The sequence below is a fragment of the Mustela lutreola genome, chromosome 7 (assembly GCF_030435805.1).
Source record: "Mustela lutreola isolate mMusLut2 chromosome 7, mMusLut2.pri, whole genome shotgun sequence".
Lineage (NCBI taxonomy): Eukaryota > Metazoa > Chordata > Mammalia > Carnivora > Mustelidae > Mustela > Mustela lutreola.
In genome coordinates, this window is record NC_081296.1 from 77,050,092 (window position 1) to 77,067,409 (window position 17,318).

Here is a 17,318-nt window from a genome sequence, read left to right on the forward strand (position 1 = left end):
GTGGCTCTCTTGATTCCCCTTGTCTACTATTACAGGAAAACTGTCCATCAGCTCCTTTTAAAAGAACTGTGCCAAGGCAAACCTTATGACCCTGAGGGCAGGCAGTAACCAAGCTTCTTGGCCAATAGCAATGATTCCTAAGACATCCCTTCTTTCATCAGTTCTGTTTTTTTTTTTTTTTCTTTTCTTTCTTTCTTTTTTTTTTTTTGAGCTATCATCAGTCTTAAATATTAGTTTTTCTTTTCCTCCCCACTCCCTTCCATTTCTCCTTTCCTAGAAATTATTCCCATTAGCTGTCTGGTCCTCATTATTTCAGTAGTTTTATGTGGTTTGGTTTTTATAGTATGTGTGCATGTATTTTTCAAAGGTTATTTTTTGTAGTTTTTATTATTTATAAGGACTCTCCTATCTTAGTATCATGAAAAATTTATTTTTATACCAGGGTTTTTTTTTTTTTTTTTTTTTGCCTTCTGTCTTAAAGTCCAAATAAAAACCTGTGATATCCTGTCTTACTGGACTGTCAGGTGCTTCACCATATGCAGATACTCCAGCTCAAGTCACTAAATCTGTTTTAAACAATTTTATTGAGGTATAATTTACATACTATAAAATCATCCATTATAAATGTACAGTTAAATAATACCAAATAACTTTTCCTATCAGAAACACTTCAGTGCTCAATGTGATCTAGAAGATGATAGTCAACTTGCCCTTTTCTGTTCACAAAATCACATAGCTGGTCTGTGTGGATGTTGCTCCTAGCTGCCATGTGGTTATTTACAAGTATCACATCTCTTGGTATTCAGGTATTGGCTTCAGTTATTCATTCTAAATATTCTAGTAACTTGTTAAGAATGAGGTTCTCTACACTTGGGACTTGGGATCAAGGTTGGGGTGGGGTTAGTTGCCATTGTCTTGAAGAATGGCTCCTTTTTTGCCTAACTGTTGACTGATGGAACTCATTCTTTCTTAATATTCTCTACCTGAAGAGAATTATACCCTAACTCCAGGATCTACAATCTCTTTGATCAGTTCTGTAGTCCGCTTCTCCCTTTTGAGACATCAAGACATATTGTGGACATGTGCCTTTTCAGACATTATAACTGCTTTTCCATGTTAGTCTGAAAATTAATTTAATTGCTATAGCAAAGCTTGTTATATCCCCAGGCTCCTGAAATTAATTAGAGCAAAACTGGTGGTATCTCTAAAAATCAAAAGTGTGCTGTGTCTCTGAAGGTGTATGAAATGTCTTCACCATATTGGAGTGAGTCATGGTCTGGAGGAGCCTGTGTTCATACCGGTCCGGGCACCAGACCCTTGAATCAGTGACAAATATTGGGGCCAAATGGTGAAGCATTGTTGACCTTCAGAGTAGAAAAGAGACCAAGTAGGGTTGGAAGAGCTAGGAAGGGCTTCGGAGAGGTTGGACTTCAGCTAGTGTTTGTAGCATGTACAGAATATGGATAGAATGGAGAAGTGAAATTTGAGGGTGGAATAGGAAAGATTGTTGAAGAGAAATACACACCACTGTATGAAACAAATGAGGCAAAGGGGTGTAGTGAACTTATTTGTGAGACCCTGAGGAAGCCAGTCAGGTTAGAGCAGAGGATTCCTAGTAATTCTTAGTGAAAGGAAGGTGGAGTTTTACCAAAATCACCTGAGAAACTATTAAAATACAAACACCTAACAAATCAAAAATTTTAAGCAAAAGAATGAAATGTAAAAGCACTGTTAGAGGAAGCATAGTTAAATGACCGTAAGCCAGATTGTTAGAGTGGGAGAATGAAAGCTTAGAGTCAGACTAGGAGTTTTCTTGTCCCTGGGAGAGAGGGCTTGGTAAAAGCATTGTTTTTACTTCCTCTCTTTATAAGCCTCCAGAAATTTTGCTAGGTATTGGAATTGTTCCTGGAAGGGGCAGGGTCCAGAAACACAAGGCTTTGAAGGCCTGAGCAGAACTTCAGAAAAGTTAGTTATTCTCTTGATGTTTCTTTAGGGAAAAGGAAAAAACCTCCTAAAACTCTTTAAATGGTTTTAATATTGGTCTCATAGATTGTTAGTTTTTTTCTTAATTAATATTCTGAAATTCTTTTACCAGGACTCTGATGGCTAATGCTTTTTGTTGTTTTGCTTTTCCACCAAAATACTTTCACTGTTCCTGCGTGTGACATGCGTAATTCAAAAGTCAAAGACAGTGTTTGTTACTATTTTTTCATATACAGCATCACAGTGCAACAGCTGATAGGTTCTTTAAGTTCAAAATAAAATAAATGCATATGAAACATAACTCAAAAGAGACCACAGGGATATAGTGACCACTGTATATATACAGAGAGAGAGACTCTCCCAAACTTAGTTTTCCAGTTTGTCTTTGGTTCTTCTGAATCTTTCCAGAGTTATTCCTAAGACACCCATTTTTTTTTTTTTTTTTTTTTTTTTTTTTTTTAAAGATTTTTATTTATTTATTTGACAGAGAGAGATCACAAGTAGGCAGAGAGGCAGGCAGAGAGAGAGAGAGGAGGAAGCAGACTCCCTGCCGAGCAGAGAGCCCGATGCGGGACTCGATCCCAGGACCCCGAGATCATGACCTGAGCCGAAGGCAGCGGCCTAACCCACTGAGCCACCCAGGCACCCATAAGACACCCATTTTTAAAAGTTGAATGATCTTAGACTCAGATCTGGAAGCATCTTAGGAGTCATTTGTTAACCTTTACAGTTTCATTTCGTTTCTTCTCTTCCCTTTTCTTTCTCCTTCCCTCTCGTTCTTTCTTATTTTATTTATTTGAGAGAAAGAGAGCACAAGCAGGGGGAGGGGCACAGGGAGAAGCAGACTTCCCACTAAGCAGGGAACATGATGAATGATGGCACAGGGTTCAATCCCAGGACTCTCCTGGTAAACCATGACCTGAGCCACAAAAACCCTTGCAGTTTCTTGTGCTAAAGGAGAAAAGTGGACCACATTTGAGGAATGGATGTAGATGAATAATGGGGTTGGGTGACCTCTCTAAAAGTTCATTAGAATATCACTGTCTGAAACTGAACCCTTTATGAAGTTTGTTTCCCAAAGATCTCTTTCCTAAATTTCAAATCTTGATCTATTTTCCTTACTCTTAAGTCTTGGTAATATCTTTCAGTACTGTCATACTCTTGATTTTCTTGGTTTTAAAATTTAATAAAAATAGTGACAATAGTTGGGTACTTTTAAATTTAAAAAGAGAAAATGAAATAAAGAACAAGGAAGAAATGAATGTGCTACTTTAGAATTTTTACTGTATTAATAAAATTTATATTTTGTGATTAAAATTGTTTTGCTTTCATATAATTTATGTTGTCTTGGGAATACATGTTTTCATAAGCCATGTCTATTTTATTACAGGAAAATAGGAAATGATAGAAATTTGCTTTATTTGGTGACTTTTCAGAAGAGCATTTATTAATACGGTCATTCTGCTTTAATTTCTTTTTCTCTATTACACAACATTGGCCCATGTTTGAGTTCATTATTTACTTTTCTTTTTGTTTAATCTGTCCTGGTTTTTCAAGTCCCTTTCCTGAAGTATTTTACTTTATTGTTTTTGTGCTTATCTAGCATGATTCAGCTTTTCATATATTTCCTTCCTACTTCTAGATTGTTCATCTTGGCAATGATGAGGGCAAGTTACTATTTTTTTCAAGGTTGAGTTAAATAGGGTTTCCTTAAGTTGATGGACTATTACAGCTAGAAAAAAACCGGAGGCCCACGAGCCCAGGGTTAAAGTGAACAAGCTTCGTCCTCTTGCCACTTCTCATCTGTTGGTAGTGGCTTGCTTAAGGACTGAGGTGGAGTCTATGCTCCCCGAGGAACAGGCTGTTTGATTTGCAGTGTCCACTGTGCACGTGGATGAGTCCATTGTCAGAACTGAGGCCATGATTGGGTTATTCCTTATCTACCCAAGCAAACTGAGAAGGGAGGTGACTTGCTCATAGTCACAGAGCTCTTTTTTTTTTTTTTTTTTTTAAGATTTTATTTATTTGACAGACAGAGATCACAAGTAGGCAGAGAGGCAGGCGGAGAGAGAGAGAGGGAGAGAGAGAGAGGAGGAAGCAGGCTCCCCACTGAGCAGAGAGCCCGACTCAGGGCTCGATCCCAGGCCTCCATCCCAGGCCTCCATCCCAGGATCCTGGAATCACAACCTGAGCTGAAAGCAGAGGCTTAACCCACTGAGCCACCCAGGCGCCCCAGTCACAGAGCTCTTAAGCCCAGTTCAGTGCTAGGAGCTAAGTGCTAGGCATTTTCTCCCTAAGAATTCTGATATTCCTTCTGGATTTTTTGGGTTGTTTTTCCTCCTTGAGTAATAATTGAATTCTGGGTGCACATGGATGGCTCAGTGGGTTAAAGCCTCTGCCTTCAACTTAGGTCATGATCCCTGGGATCGAGCCCTTCATTGGGCTCTCTGCTCAGCAGGGAGCCTGATTCCCCCTCCCTCTCTGCCTGCCGCTCTGCATAGTTGTGATCTCTCTCTGTGTCAAATAAATAAAATCTTAAAAAAAAAAAAACTGAATTCTGTCAGGTACTTAAGTTTGTCACCGTTTATTGTATCTTCTGGAAAGACTCAGAAGTATTTGTCAGGGAGTCTAAGATAGGATTGTCCTTATTTTGGCAGAGTATAGGGGCTGGAGTTACATAGTCTATCTAAAATTGAGAATTTTCTTTTCATCTATTTTTAAGACTGAAGGCTTTCCCATTTAATTTTTAGAACTTCATACTATTGTATCCCTATTATAATCAGCCAGACTCACCCTCCTCAGAAAGGAGGGAAAAGTAGAATTTTATTTAGAAAGAATGCATTTTATTTGAAGATCAGTTTTTGGTTCAAAACAAAATCTAGTCATGAAGGATTAAAACACTAGAAGCATGAGACACAGGATAAGGAGATACTTTAAGATTTTTTTATTTTAGGGACACCTGGGTGACTCAGTGGGTTAAAGCCTCTGCTTTCGGCTCAGGTCGTGATCTCAGGTTCCTGGGATCGAGCCCTGCTTCGGCTTCCTGCTCGTCAGGGACCCTGCTTCCCCTCTTCTCTCTCTGCCTACTTCTCTGCCTACTTGTGATCTTTGTCTTTGTCTGTCAAATAAATAAATAAAAATCTTAAAAGAATTTTTTATTTTAGACATTTGTCTACTGTAATGCTTGCCATTTTGGTCAAGATAGTGTATTATTTTGCAATTACAAATAATACAATAAATACAAATAACAATAGTACTCTATACTGTGTGCTCACTAGTATTTTTTAAACATTGATTTGGGAAATCTTCATATAAAAAATACTATCTCTGCCATTTTCCACATCTTGTAGGTTTGTTTTGGTGGTTTAAATTAGTTGTGGTAAGCCCTTAGAGCACTTTCTCCCATGTTTTACTAAAACCTTACCTTTTTACAGTCTATAGAATGCTGGGGCAGCTTTCATACAGAGTATTTCCAAGCCTTCTTAATCAGCAGCCATGCAGGTGTGGCTAACAACCATCATGTATATCTTCATCCAGGCACATTTTGTTGATTTTTCCCAGGATAGTTTCTCATTTGGAAGTATATTTTTCTGTATGAACCCATTTTCAGTTTAACAGCAGTTTGCTTCTTAATCTTTATTGTGGCACAGTTGTTGGTATAGCATTGCTAGAGAATAGGGTTCTGCATACCCTTGGATGAAAAAGTAGAGTGGAGAAAGAAGAGACATCCCAGTGATGGCTTCTTTGCAGTGTGCTGCCCAGGGTACACTCTGTGTCAAGGGGGCAGGAGGGCCTGAGAAGGAATCAGATTTACTTCTGCTGTATACCCAACTTTTCTGGTCACCACTTTTGAAAACTGAGAGAGAGGAACACTGTATCAAAATTGACACTATTAAGTAGGTACCTACATTTAACATTAAGTCTATGATTATTATAGTCTTTATGCCCTATTTGTACTGTCTTTGATTCCTATGATGTCTTAAATTCCATTTGGAGAAGCATTTTTAAAGTGGGGAGGAAAAAAAACAAGAATCTGTTCTATAAATTTTCTCAGATTCTTTTCCTCCTGTCCCACGGTCCCTTTCTCTATCCATGTTCTACCCCTCCAGTTCATTGCTCCCCCTTCCACAGGACAGTACATTAAATATAATAATAGGCACTTCATAAATGCATACAAATATATATTGATTTGAAGATACAGTAGTTGGTGAGGTTGAAAAAGGAGAGCTTTTCGGTATGAAGAGAAGTAAAGAATCTGGTCTGAAGCCCAGGAAATTCAGAGGGGATGAAACTGAGGAAAGATGTTACCATTCACCATTTATTCACTGCATGAAATTCAGCTTGCTCTCAGCATGATTTCTTTTATACCTAGCCTAGTTTAAGATTTTGTATATAGTTCAATGCTTACTAACTTGGTGGATTAAGAAAATTCTTGGTAGAGGAGGAATGAGTCATAGCGATACTTCCCTTTGGGAGAGAAAGAGAAAGAAGGCCCTCACCATTATATACTTGGAATGGATTCAGCGTTTTGATTGATGGCTGAGCACTGTTAAGCTTCCCCCAAACTACCTCATCTCATATTTGGTTTTGTCCACAGTATGACTGGTAGAAGGCTCTTTTAGGTTAACCAGCAAAGATAAAGAGCTCTGTAACCTTCTTACCCCGAGAGACTTGTTCATATGATGTAATTGCTATTTTAAGATTTTTTGAGTTTGCAACAATTTTTTAAAAAGCTTCAGCTTTTCCTAACCTACCCAATCTATTAAACCAAAAAGAAGAAGGAGGAAAAGGAGAAGGTTGAAAAATATTTGGTTCTGAGAAACTGGGTGTGCTAAGGGTGTGGCTGTTTTGGCATTCACCAGTGGTGTGCGCAGAGTGGGTTCCTCTCTGACCTTGCCCTGTATTTCTGATGCCACAACAACACCAAGAAGTATAAAAAGAGAGGAGGTGGGTCAGGACTGGGAGCTGGCTTTGCTTTGAACCAGAAAAGGAAGTGGGGGTACATGGGAGCCACAGAGTCTGTCAGTTTTGTCGAGAGGTGGTTTTTGTAGTTGTATGAGTAACGTGTGAAGTATTTTCTTGTAATAGTCACAGAAATTATCTGGCTGCTTTGTGCTTTCGGGATGCCCTAAGTGACCTGCTTCTAATTAAATCTCTTTTTTTTTCTCGCCCTAACAAGTTTTTCTGGGTTGCCTTCAGACTTCACATTTTATTTTCTTTCTTTATGAGATCTGTAGATCTCATTTTTCGAAATTTGCGGTGGTGTCAGTAGCAATGGCAGGAAGGATGGGGCTACTTAGCTAATCTCATATATGGGTTGGTTTCTTTTCATGGAATTTTACACAGAATAATCAGCTACCATTTTCTCAAACGTCTGTCTGCAAAGCAGCTACCTCATTCAGATGTGTCCTCATCTGGGTCAATCATAGCATCCCAGGAACTTCACAAAATTATTTCATGTACTGCCTTTTAGGCCTCATTGTGTAAAAGATGTAGTGAGCAGAAGGATGGATTTAGCATCCAATTTTTTCTCTTTAAAAAACATCTTATTTGGGCGCCTGGGTGGCTCAGTGGGTTAAGCCGCTGCCTTCGGCTCAGGTCATGATCTCAGGGTCCTGGGATCGAGTCCCGCATCAGGCTCTCCACTCAGCAGGGAGCCTGCTTCCTCCTCTCTCTCTCTCTGCCTGCCTCTCTGCCTACTTGTAATCTCTGTCTGTCAAATAAATAAATAAAATCTTTAAAAAAAAAAAACATCTTATTTGCTATAAAAGTAATACATATGTATAACTAAAAATAAAATGGTTTTACTTTTTAGAAGGTACACGCCATGCATGTACCTTGGATGCAGTGGACACAAAGTACATGTTCTGGTTATAATTCGTGTTATCTAAGACCATTAGCTCATAAAGGGGAAATGATCTTATGAGACTCTTCAACTCCATTCTAGCTGAGGAAGCAGCTGTACACTGTCCCTGACAGATATTCATACTCATCCTCTGCTTTGATAATGCCAGGAAGGAACAGACGACTCTCTTTTACTCCAGCCTTCTCTGTCACAGGGAATGTTCCTCAAACCAGCAGAGATGAAACTCAAGCCTAGCATTTAAATAAGAGAACATTTTAGATGCTTTAAATATTAAAATCTCCAGCCAGAGTTAATTTACTTTAAAATTGTTTCTGGATTAATTCTGAAGCCAGATTCAAACAAAAAAAGGCAATGTTGATTTGAATTTTTTTTTTTCTTGAAAGCAAATTGAAGCAGATACTTAGGAGTTATTGGATGGTGAGCTGTAATCCAGTTTAAATGATTAGATGGGTATTTGTCTAGAGAGAATATTTTGATCCTAACTACTATTAGCTACTATGTATCAACACTGAAATACTTTTATTTGAATTAAACACAAGTAATGACTAAAAGTTCACTTTAGCATGAAAGGATAATAAGACTATAATAAGATAATCAGTCAGTAGCCAGTATCTGAAACAAGAAGATAAAGCTAAACAATACTAAGCTATAATAAGGGAAAGCTGTGCTGGCTAGGTATAGCCTGAACAAGGAGACCAATTTTCTAGATAGGGTTTTGGGAAGTGTGGAATTCTGGAACTGGCAAAATTTTCCAAGGGCAAAATGACATCATACAGAGAAGCATGGTTATTTGGGTGAGTCTGTTCATTGGTTGCCACTGAAGAGTGCTTAATGGAGTAAGGCTCTTCCTGATTGGCTGACCTTCAGAAGTGAGAAGCTGCCAGTGATTGATTGGCTTGCAAAGGCAAATCCTTGGTTTTGGTTTTTGGGGTTTTTGATGACTGTTTGTTACCATGGCTACAGAAAAATCAGCCTTTTCTGTTTGTGGGAACTTGAATCCTCAACATCAAGTACATGTCATTACTTGCACAAAGCAAGTATATTATTTGATTTTTTGATATGTAACTTAGAGTAAAGGAAGAAAATTTTAAGTGATCAGCTTAATAAATTTAATGCATGTGTATATACTTGTATAACTGTCACTCAGTTTAAGATATAACTATTTTCATCACCTCAAAATGTTCTCTAATGTCCATACCTAATCAGTAACCCCCCAATAGCTATTCTGATTTCCATCCCCATGGATTATTTTTGCCTCTTCTTGAATTTCATTTATAATAAAAACATGCAGTATGTATTTCATGTCTAGCTTTTTATATTTCTTTCAACATAATACATGTTAAGTTCACTCATGTTTTTACATGTCCAGAACTTTATTACTGTGAGTGTTCTTTTTAAGACTGTACCACAATCCATTTGTGTATTCTCCTGGTAATGGGCATTTGCATCATTTCTAGTTTGGGGATATTATGAATAAAGCTGCATAAGATTTTTGTTTATCTTATTTTATTAACAAACAGTAGTTTCCCTTGGACATAAGAAATTCCTGTGTTATTATGTTATGAGTGTGTTTAGTTCTGAGACACTGCCAGATTGTTCTCCAAAGTGGTTGAATCCATTTGCATTCCACTAGCAACTTATGAGAGTTTCAGTTGTTTCATGTCTTTTTGTCAGCACTTGGCAGTTTCATCATTTTTTAGTTTAGCCGTGCCGTGTGTGTGTGTGTGTGTGTGTGTGTAAGTTTAAAAAAGGCAAATTGGGGAGGATCTGGCTGGCGCAGTTGGGGGAGTATGGGACTCGATCTTGGGGTCATGAGTGTGAACACCATGTTGAGTGTAGAGATTACTTAAACAAATAAATACAACTTTTAAAATAAAAGGCAAATTTTAAAGAACTTAGGCCTAGCAATTTAACATGAAAAACTTAAGAATATGGAGTGAGCCATATTAATCGAGGGTTTAAGTTTTCTATTTTTGATGTAAAAAAGAAATAAACATTTTTTTTTCTTTTAATTTTTTTTTAAATAAGATTTTATTTGAGAGCAAGTGAGCACAAGTGGGGGGAGGGGCAGAGAGAGAGGGAGAAGCAGACTCCCTATTGAGCAGGAAGCCTGACATAGGGCTCTATCCTGGGACTCCAGGATCATGACCTGCACCGAAGGCAGACACTCAACTGATTGAGCCACCCAGACGCCCCTTGATTTTTTTATTTCTTAAATAGCTTCCTAATTTAGGAAGATCTGATCCAGGAAGAACCATCCTAAAACAAAGTTACTTTCATATAAAGTTAAGAGGTTAGTGTAACTCCAGTTTAACTTTTTCTTTTTCTTTTTTTTTTTTTTTTTAAGATTTTATTTATTTGAGAGCATGAGTGAGAGAGCACAAGCAGGGAGAGCAGCCCAGGGAGAAGGAGAAGCAGGCTTCCCCTGAGCAGGCAGCCTGATGTGGGGCTTAATCCCAGGAATCTGACTAAGCCACCCAGGTACCCCAACTCCAGATTAACTTCTATGACTTCTGTAAGTTCACTGTTAGCATTGAAATTAATTATATTGGCCATTTTTTATTACTTAGCATGTGCCACGGTCTGTACTCTATTGAGGATACAGGAGTGAACAAAACAAAGGCTTTGCTTGAATATAATTTAGATTTTAGTGACAGAACACAGACAGTGAATCAATAAATATGTAATGTCAAGTAATAACATAGAGGGAAATACAGGGTAAGAAGAGGTTGCCTGATGCACCGGTGTGGGAGGAGCTGTGGGGTTCATCTTTTGTATATAATAAACAGAGAAGACTTCTCTAATCAGTTGACACTTAAGTGGAGACCTTCTGGAAGTGAGGGAGCAGGTTATTTAGCTGTGTTAGGGAAGAGTGTGCTAGGCAGAAGGAACATTAAGTGCAAAGGCCCTGAGGCAGTATTTGCCCAGTTTGAAATGGTTGAAAATGAGTTGGGGCTTGCAGGGAGATCATGTAGGGCCTTCTAGACCATTTGGCTTTTATTCTCATTTTTTATTTTATTTTGTGCCATTAGAAGATTGTGAGCAATAGAATTAACATGATTTGACTAATTATCACATAAAAATCTGTACACAAATGTTCACTGACACTTTATTTGTAATAGTCAAAAACTGGAATCATACCTGATGGCTTTCAGTATCTAAATGGTTAAACTGTAGTACATACATACCATGGAATACAACAAAAGGGAATGAACTGGGACTCCTGGGTGGCTCAGTCGGTTAAGCATCTGCCTTGGGCTCAGGTTCTGGGGTCCTGGGATCGAGTCCCACATTGGGCTCTTGCTCAGCAGGGAGTCTGCTTCTCCCCCTACCTGCTGCTCCCCTGCTTGTGCACACGTGCTCTCTCTCTGGCAAAGAAATAAATAAAATCTTAAAAAAAAAAAAAAGAATGGGGCACCTGGGTGGCTCAGTGAGTTAAACTTCTGCCTTTGGCTCAGGTCATGATCCCAGGGTCCTGGGATCGATTCCCACATTGGGCTCTCTGCTCAGTAGGGATCCTGCTTCCCCCTCTCTCTCTGCCTGCCTCTCTGCTTATTTGTGATCTCTGTCAAATAAATGAATAAAATCTTAAAAAAAAAAAGTCTCTTTAAAAAACAAAAGAATGAACTATTGATACAGCTACTTGGATGAATCTCTAGAGATTTATGTTTAATGATATCAGTTCCTAAAGTTGCATATTATATGATTCTATGTATGTAACACTTTTGAAACCAAATTTTAGAAATAGAGGCAGATCAGTAGTTGACCAGGGCTTAGAGAGAATACAAGTAGAGGGAGGGGAGGGGCAGAGGAAGAGGGAGAAGCAAACTCCCTGCTGAGCAGTGAGCCTGATATAGGGCTTGATCCCAGGACCCCTGCCACCTATGTGATCCTAATGCAAAATATTGGAAAGAAAATAAATTAGAAAGAGTAATTGTGTAACATTTTTAAAAAATCATGACAAATTATATGCTTGTTTCACTTTTTAGTTTTAGCTCTTTGCAAAAGATTATACCAGAAATGATATTAACAAAGACATGTGCCTTAGTTTAGCATAAAAATATATTTAAAGGCCATAGCGAGCCATTGTTTTATTTAGTAATTTACAGTTGGTTTGTTTTTTTAGTTCATTGGTTATTATTCAAAAATTTGTCCAAAAATTGTTTGTTCAAAAATTCGTTCAAAAATTGTGAACAGTTCACAGCGTGGATCTCAAAGCCATTATGAAAATGTTAACCAAGAAATTTTTTTTTTAACCAGACTGAGAAATAGAGGTGTTGCAGGGCCATATTAAACTCTCGGAAAAAATAGGTATAGAACAAAAAAATAATACTAACTATTAACTGAAATTAACATCCCTTAGTGCATCTCTTGTCCTTACCCCTTACAACCAATCTGTGCACAAGTCCTTTTAGTTTGCTTCCAAAATGTGTCACACTTTTATTCACTTCTCTCCATCTCTGCAGCTACAACCCTACAAATATTGTTTCTCACCTAGATAGCAGAGTCCTAGACTGGGAGAGTGGCTAGGGACTTTTTGTTCCCGGCTCAAAAGTCACCTTTCAGAACAGCTTTCTGAACTACTTACAGTAACCTTCCTGATCCTCATCTCCCCTGTAGCAAATTGTCTGGGGGCTTTTCCTTACAGTATTTGTTGTTTTCTGGTATTATCTCTTTCCTTTGTCATTTTTTGTCTGTATGCCACCTTCAAAATGGAGCAAGGAACTTGTCTGTCTTGTATACTGTGCTTGTCCATTGTCTGGAACAAGTCAATTCCTGATACAGAGGATGCTCAAAATTATTTGTTGAGTGAACAGCACATATACTGGAAAACAAATATTCATCTGGGCTCTTGAGAGAAAACTTTCTGATGTGGTAGGGCACCTTGGTTCAGTACCCAGGGATCCTAGGAGAAGCCAGTGAGGAACAGACACACAGTCTTGAGCCTAGTAAATCTGAACAGTGAGGCTTGGTGCCTCCTGAGGACGAAACTCATTTCTTTACCCAAAAGAAAATAAAATTTTCATCAGGGTTTATATTTAATTACAGAGCTCTGAAAGCTAGATGTGTTTGTTTTAACTGGGGAAGATTAGATAGTGGAGAACTCTGAATATCAAGCCAAAATGGGCTGACACTGAGGGAAGAGAAAGTGAGTAATGCAGAGGCTGCACAGGATTGACAGAAGTATCAAAAACGAATTGTCAGTGCTTTTTGAATTATGGTAAAGAGAGTAGAGTTAGGGAGCCGGAGGGACTCTAGATATCTGGGGGAGGAAGAGGGAACTACTAAAAAGGGCAAAGGGAGGTGATATATGATCCAATTCAGTCAAATTTGGTTTAATTATCTGGCATCAGGTGCTGTCCCTGGTGATGGCAACTCAGAAGAATGAGACATAGGCGGGAATGTCTGCTCTTCGGGGGCTTACAGTGTCTAGCAGGGAAGACAGATGAATGATAACTTCTAATGCAGTGTTATTGTAGGTTTGATAGGAGATAGATACCTTTAGGAGTTGCTGGTCAGCCAGTCTATGCTTAGGATTTCACATGGTGGTCCTCAGCTTTACTTTTATAGAGACCTGATCTCAATCCACCAATAAGTGCCTAATCTCCTAAAAAGTCACCCATACTAACCACACTCATAAGAGATTGGTACATAAGCCAAAATACCATTTAGTAATTTACAGTGAGGAAAGCTATGTGAATAGCCCAAGTTTTAATAAGAAGATTACTTGGTGAACATGTAGAAGAATAAAGGAAAGTAATTGAGTGATGTAAATGTCAAATGATATCAGGCTTTGGTTGCCTGATGCTGCTTCTCCATACCAGCACTGTAATTGGAATGAGAGCAAGCCAGTCACATCTGTTGGTCAGGATGTCATGACTCCCTTGTGCTCACTGAACGTGGCCAGATCTTGCTTGATGACCCGCATTTTCTTTACACCTGCATTCTTACTGGCTTCTTTAGTTATGTTACCACCATTCAGTAGTAAATTATTCTATCTGCTTCTTTGGGAAATAATCTCTTATCATTGTACGTTGATAAATATCAGTTAAATCCTTAAGTCTTGAAGATACTTAGGTACAATCTGTGGTTAAAAATGGAGATATATACAAGGATAATGGCAACATAGATAAGGAACCATTAGGACCAACAATTAGCTAACAGCTAACCTGTTAGCAAGGATGAGCAATGTGAATCATGCGCTGAATCTTCTAGGAATGTGAATTGATAGAACCAGTTTGAAAATAGTTTAACATTACCCAGTGAAGTTGAGTATTACTATACGCTTTCCCCAGCAATTCCCATTCCTAGGTTTCAGTAACTTGGAGAAACTCTTGCACATGTATACCAGGAAATAGGTAACAAGATTGTTTATAGCAGAAAAACAGGGGAAAGAGCAAGTTCAGTCGTGTTCAGTTATACAATGAAATACTATACAAAAATGAAAATGTAAGAAGTACAGCTCTAAGCATGGACTCAAAAAAAGTTGAGCAAGTCGCTAAAAGATATATGCTGTAGGAGTCATTTGTATAAAGTACAAAAAAAAAAGAACAGACCTAAACCTGTTAAGGATGTGTACATGTAATATAAAGCTAAAGGGGAAAGCAAGAGAATGGTTAATTCCAAATGCAGTCCAGTAGCTGCATCGTTGGGGGAAGGAGATGCAGCTGGAAAGGGGAACATGTGAGTCCTTCTAATGTTCTCTTTCTGAAGCTGGACACTGTGTTTGTGGGTATTTATTTTATTATTCTTTTTTAATTTTGATTTTATTATTCTTTCAGCCATATTATAAACATGCTTTGTGGGACAGAGTTTACTCTGAGATAAAGAGCAATGTGTTAGAGTAAGCTCTTCAGTCATTGCAAGGACTATTGTGTTCCAAACCTATAGAACCTGGGTGACAGAACATTGCCTTCGCCTCTAACATTATCTTGTCCATTATAGTGCCGTAGTAGTAGGATGACTATTGAATTTATGGCCTATACTGGAACACTTTTGAAAGTAAAGGGAGCGGATACACAAAATAATTAGTTTTTTTTTTTAATATTTATTGACTAAGAGATTGGCTTTATTATATACTGTAAACCTCAAAAATAAATTCTGTTGAATCACAGTAAAAAACTTTTTTGTAATGATTGTCTAAGCATTAAAAAACAGTATATGCTAAAAAAAAAAAAACAGTATATGCTAAATAATTACTCTTGGTATGTGCTCATATGCTTTTATCAATTTCTTACCCTTATCTGTCTCAAATACCATGTCATTGGTATTTTTATGAAGGGACTATTTTTTCCAAATGTTCCTAATTTTTCTTTCTTTTTTTTTTTTTTTAAGATTTTATTTATTTATTTATTTGTCAGAGAGAGAGAGAGAGAACGAGAGAGCGCACACACAAGCAGGCAGAGTGGCAGGCAGAGGCAGAGAGAGAAGCAGGATCCCTGCTGAGCAAGGAGCCTATGTGGGACTCAATCCCAGTACCCTGGGATCACAACCTTAGCCAAGGGCAGCCACCCAGGCGTCCCCCTAATTTTTCTTTTTACCCCCCAAATTGCCTGCCAGTTTCTTTGAAACTGCATTTGATAGTTAATATATTTGAAAGTACTTATACCTTCTATTAAATCTTCTCTGCAGAGTGTATTATTATTTTTTTTAAAAGATTTTATTTATTTGTTTGACAGAGACCATGAGAGAGAGGGAGAGAGAACATAAGCAGTGGGAGTGGGAGAGAGAGAAGTAGGCTTCCCTCAGAGCAGGGAGTCCGACGTGGGGCTCCATCCCAGGACCTTGGGATCATGATCAAAGGCAGATGCTTAATGACTGAGCCACTCAGATGCCCAGAGTGTTTTTTATTTTATTTTATTTTATTTATTTGTTTGACAGATTACAAGTAGGCAGAGAGGCAGGCAGAGAGAGAGAAAGGAGGAAGCAGGCTCCCCGCTGAGCAGGGAGCCCAATGCAGGGCTCAATCCCAGGACCCTGGGACCATGACCCGAGCTGAAGGCAGAGGCTTTAACCCACAGTGCCACCCAGGTGCCCCAACAGAGTGTATTATTTTTAATTGAGAAAGATATACCCTGAAGATACCTCATAAGCTTAGTATCTTAAGTTGGAAGTATCAAGTGGACATTTACCAAACTTAGTAATAACAACAATGATAATAATTTGATTAAAAACAAAAACAAAAAAATCCAGCATAATTGCTAAACCAAATGAGATGCCTAGTAGAACAGGTGGAAGCCAGACCTGTCTCGGGCAGTTACACAAAATGCCTGCAGTTTAACATCTGCATCAGTACAGTTCTGTTAATTTGCTTGTTATTGGACCCAGGTGGCTGCTAGTCAGGTCAGGAGCTGACCCCTACGGTGAACCTTCCTTTCTTCTTAGGGGATGAAAACATGTAAAAGGATCCATAAACTGTTACTGGTTTGAGGAGGAAAATATATTTGTTTAAATATTAGGTTGGGAAAACTTGGGAGAAAGGAGTAGTAAAAGAAATACATCCAGACTTCGAAGTACTGGGTATTTTATAGCCAAGAAAAATTGAGCCAAATTACAGTCTAAGGATTATTCCTTGTTCACATAGGACCTTTTTTTTTTTTTTTTTTTTAAGATTTTATTTATTTATTTGACAGAGAGCTCACAAGTAGGCAGAGAGACAGGCAGAGAGAGAGGAGGAAGCAGGCTCCCTGCCGAGCAGAGAACCCGATGCGGGGCTCGATCCCAGGACCCTGGGATCATGACCTGAACCGAAGGCAGAGGCTTTAACCCACTGAGCCACCCAGGTGCCCCCCACATAGGAACATTTTATGAAACAAATGATCCACATTTAAAGCTAGAACTTACTGAAATACTTTATTTTTACTTTGCACATTTTGTGGGATTTATTCAAACTGTCTTTCATAGGAACAATTCTGCTGTACGTGGAAAAAGGCTGCTTGTTGAGCTTTACCTCATTTAGGAAAGATTCACACGGTGAAGAAATGCAAAGCTCCTTTCCTATAATGAGACCCTCATGACCACCCTTGCCAGTCAGTGGGTGACATACCCCAGCATGGTTTGGAGTTTTTTATAGAAACATTTTTAAAAAGCTGCATTTTTTCAGTTAAAAGCACCTTTCCAAAAAAAATTTTAGAACAAAACCCGTTTTTTATTTTGTTTCTTTTTTTTGTTTTTGTTTTTGTTTTCTAGTGGCAACTGGCCACTCCTTACTGGGGGAGTGTGTTAATATCCCCCCTTATTAATATTGAGTCAGAAGATAGTGTTCTGTACAATTTACAGTAAAACAAATGTGTCTTAAACATAATGTGCTTAAGCAGAGTACTCTGGTAGCAATAATTTGAAAGTCACTGATGGGAAAAATTTCATTTTGGCACACATGAGTTCTTTCCTCCTCAAACTTATGAGAAATTCTAAATTCTACCAAATGGATGTTTTATAGGTTTGAATTTTTATATTCCCTCCTCCTTCT

At 38.3% G+C, this 17,318-nt stretch overlaps 1 protein-coding gene across 2 annotated transcripts in view; it reads left to right on the plus strand.

Annotated features, from left to right (window-relative positions):
- The window catches only part of TMOD3 (tropomodulin 3), a 77,593-nt gene that overhangs the window by 13,677 nt on the left and 46,598 nt on the right, over positions 1–17,318 (plus strand). The window contains exon 2 of one of the 2 annotated variants that reach the window (XM_059181559.1): positions 10,197–10,364. The exons of the other annotated variant lie outside the window; for it this stretch is intronic. The gene's annotated coding sequence lies outside the window, so the exon portion shown is untranslated. The remainder of the gene's footprint in view (positions 1–10,196; positions 10,365–17,318) is intronic. 2 annotated transcript variants of the gene reach the window in all.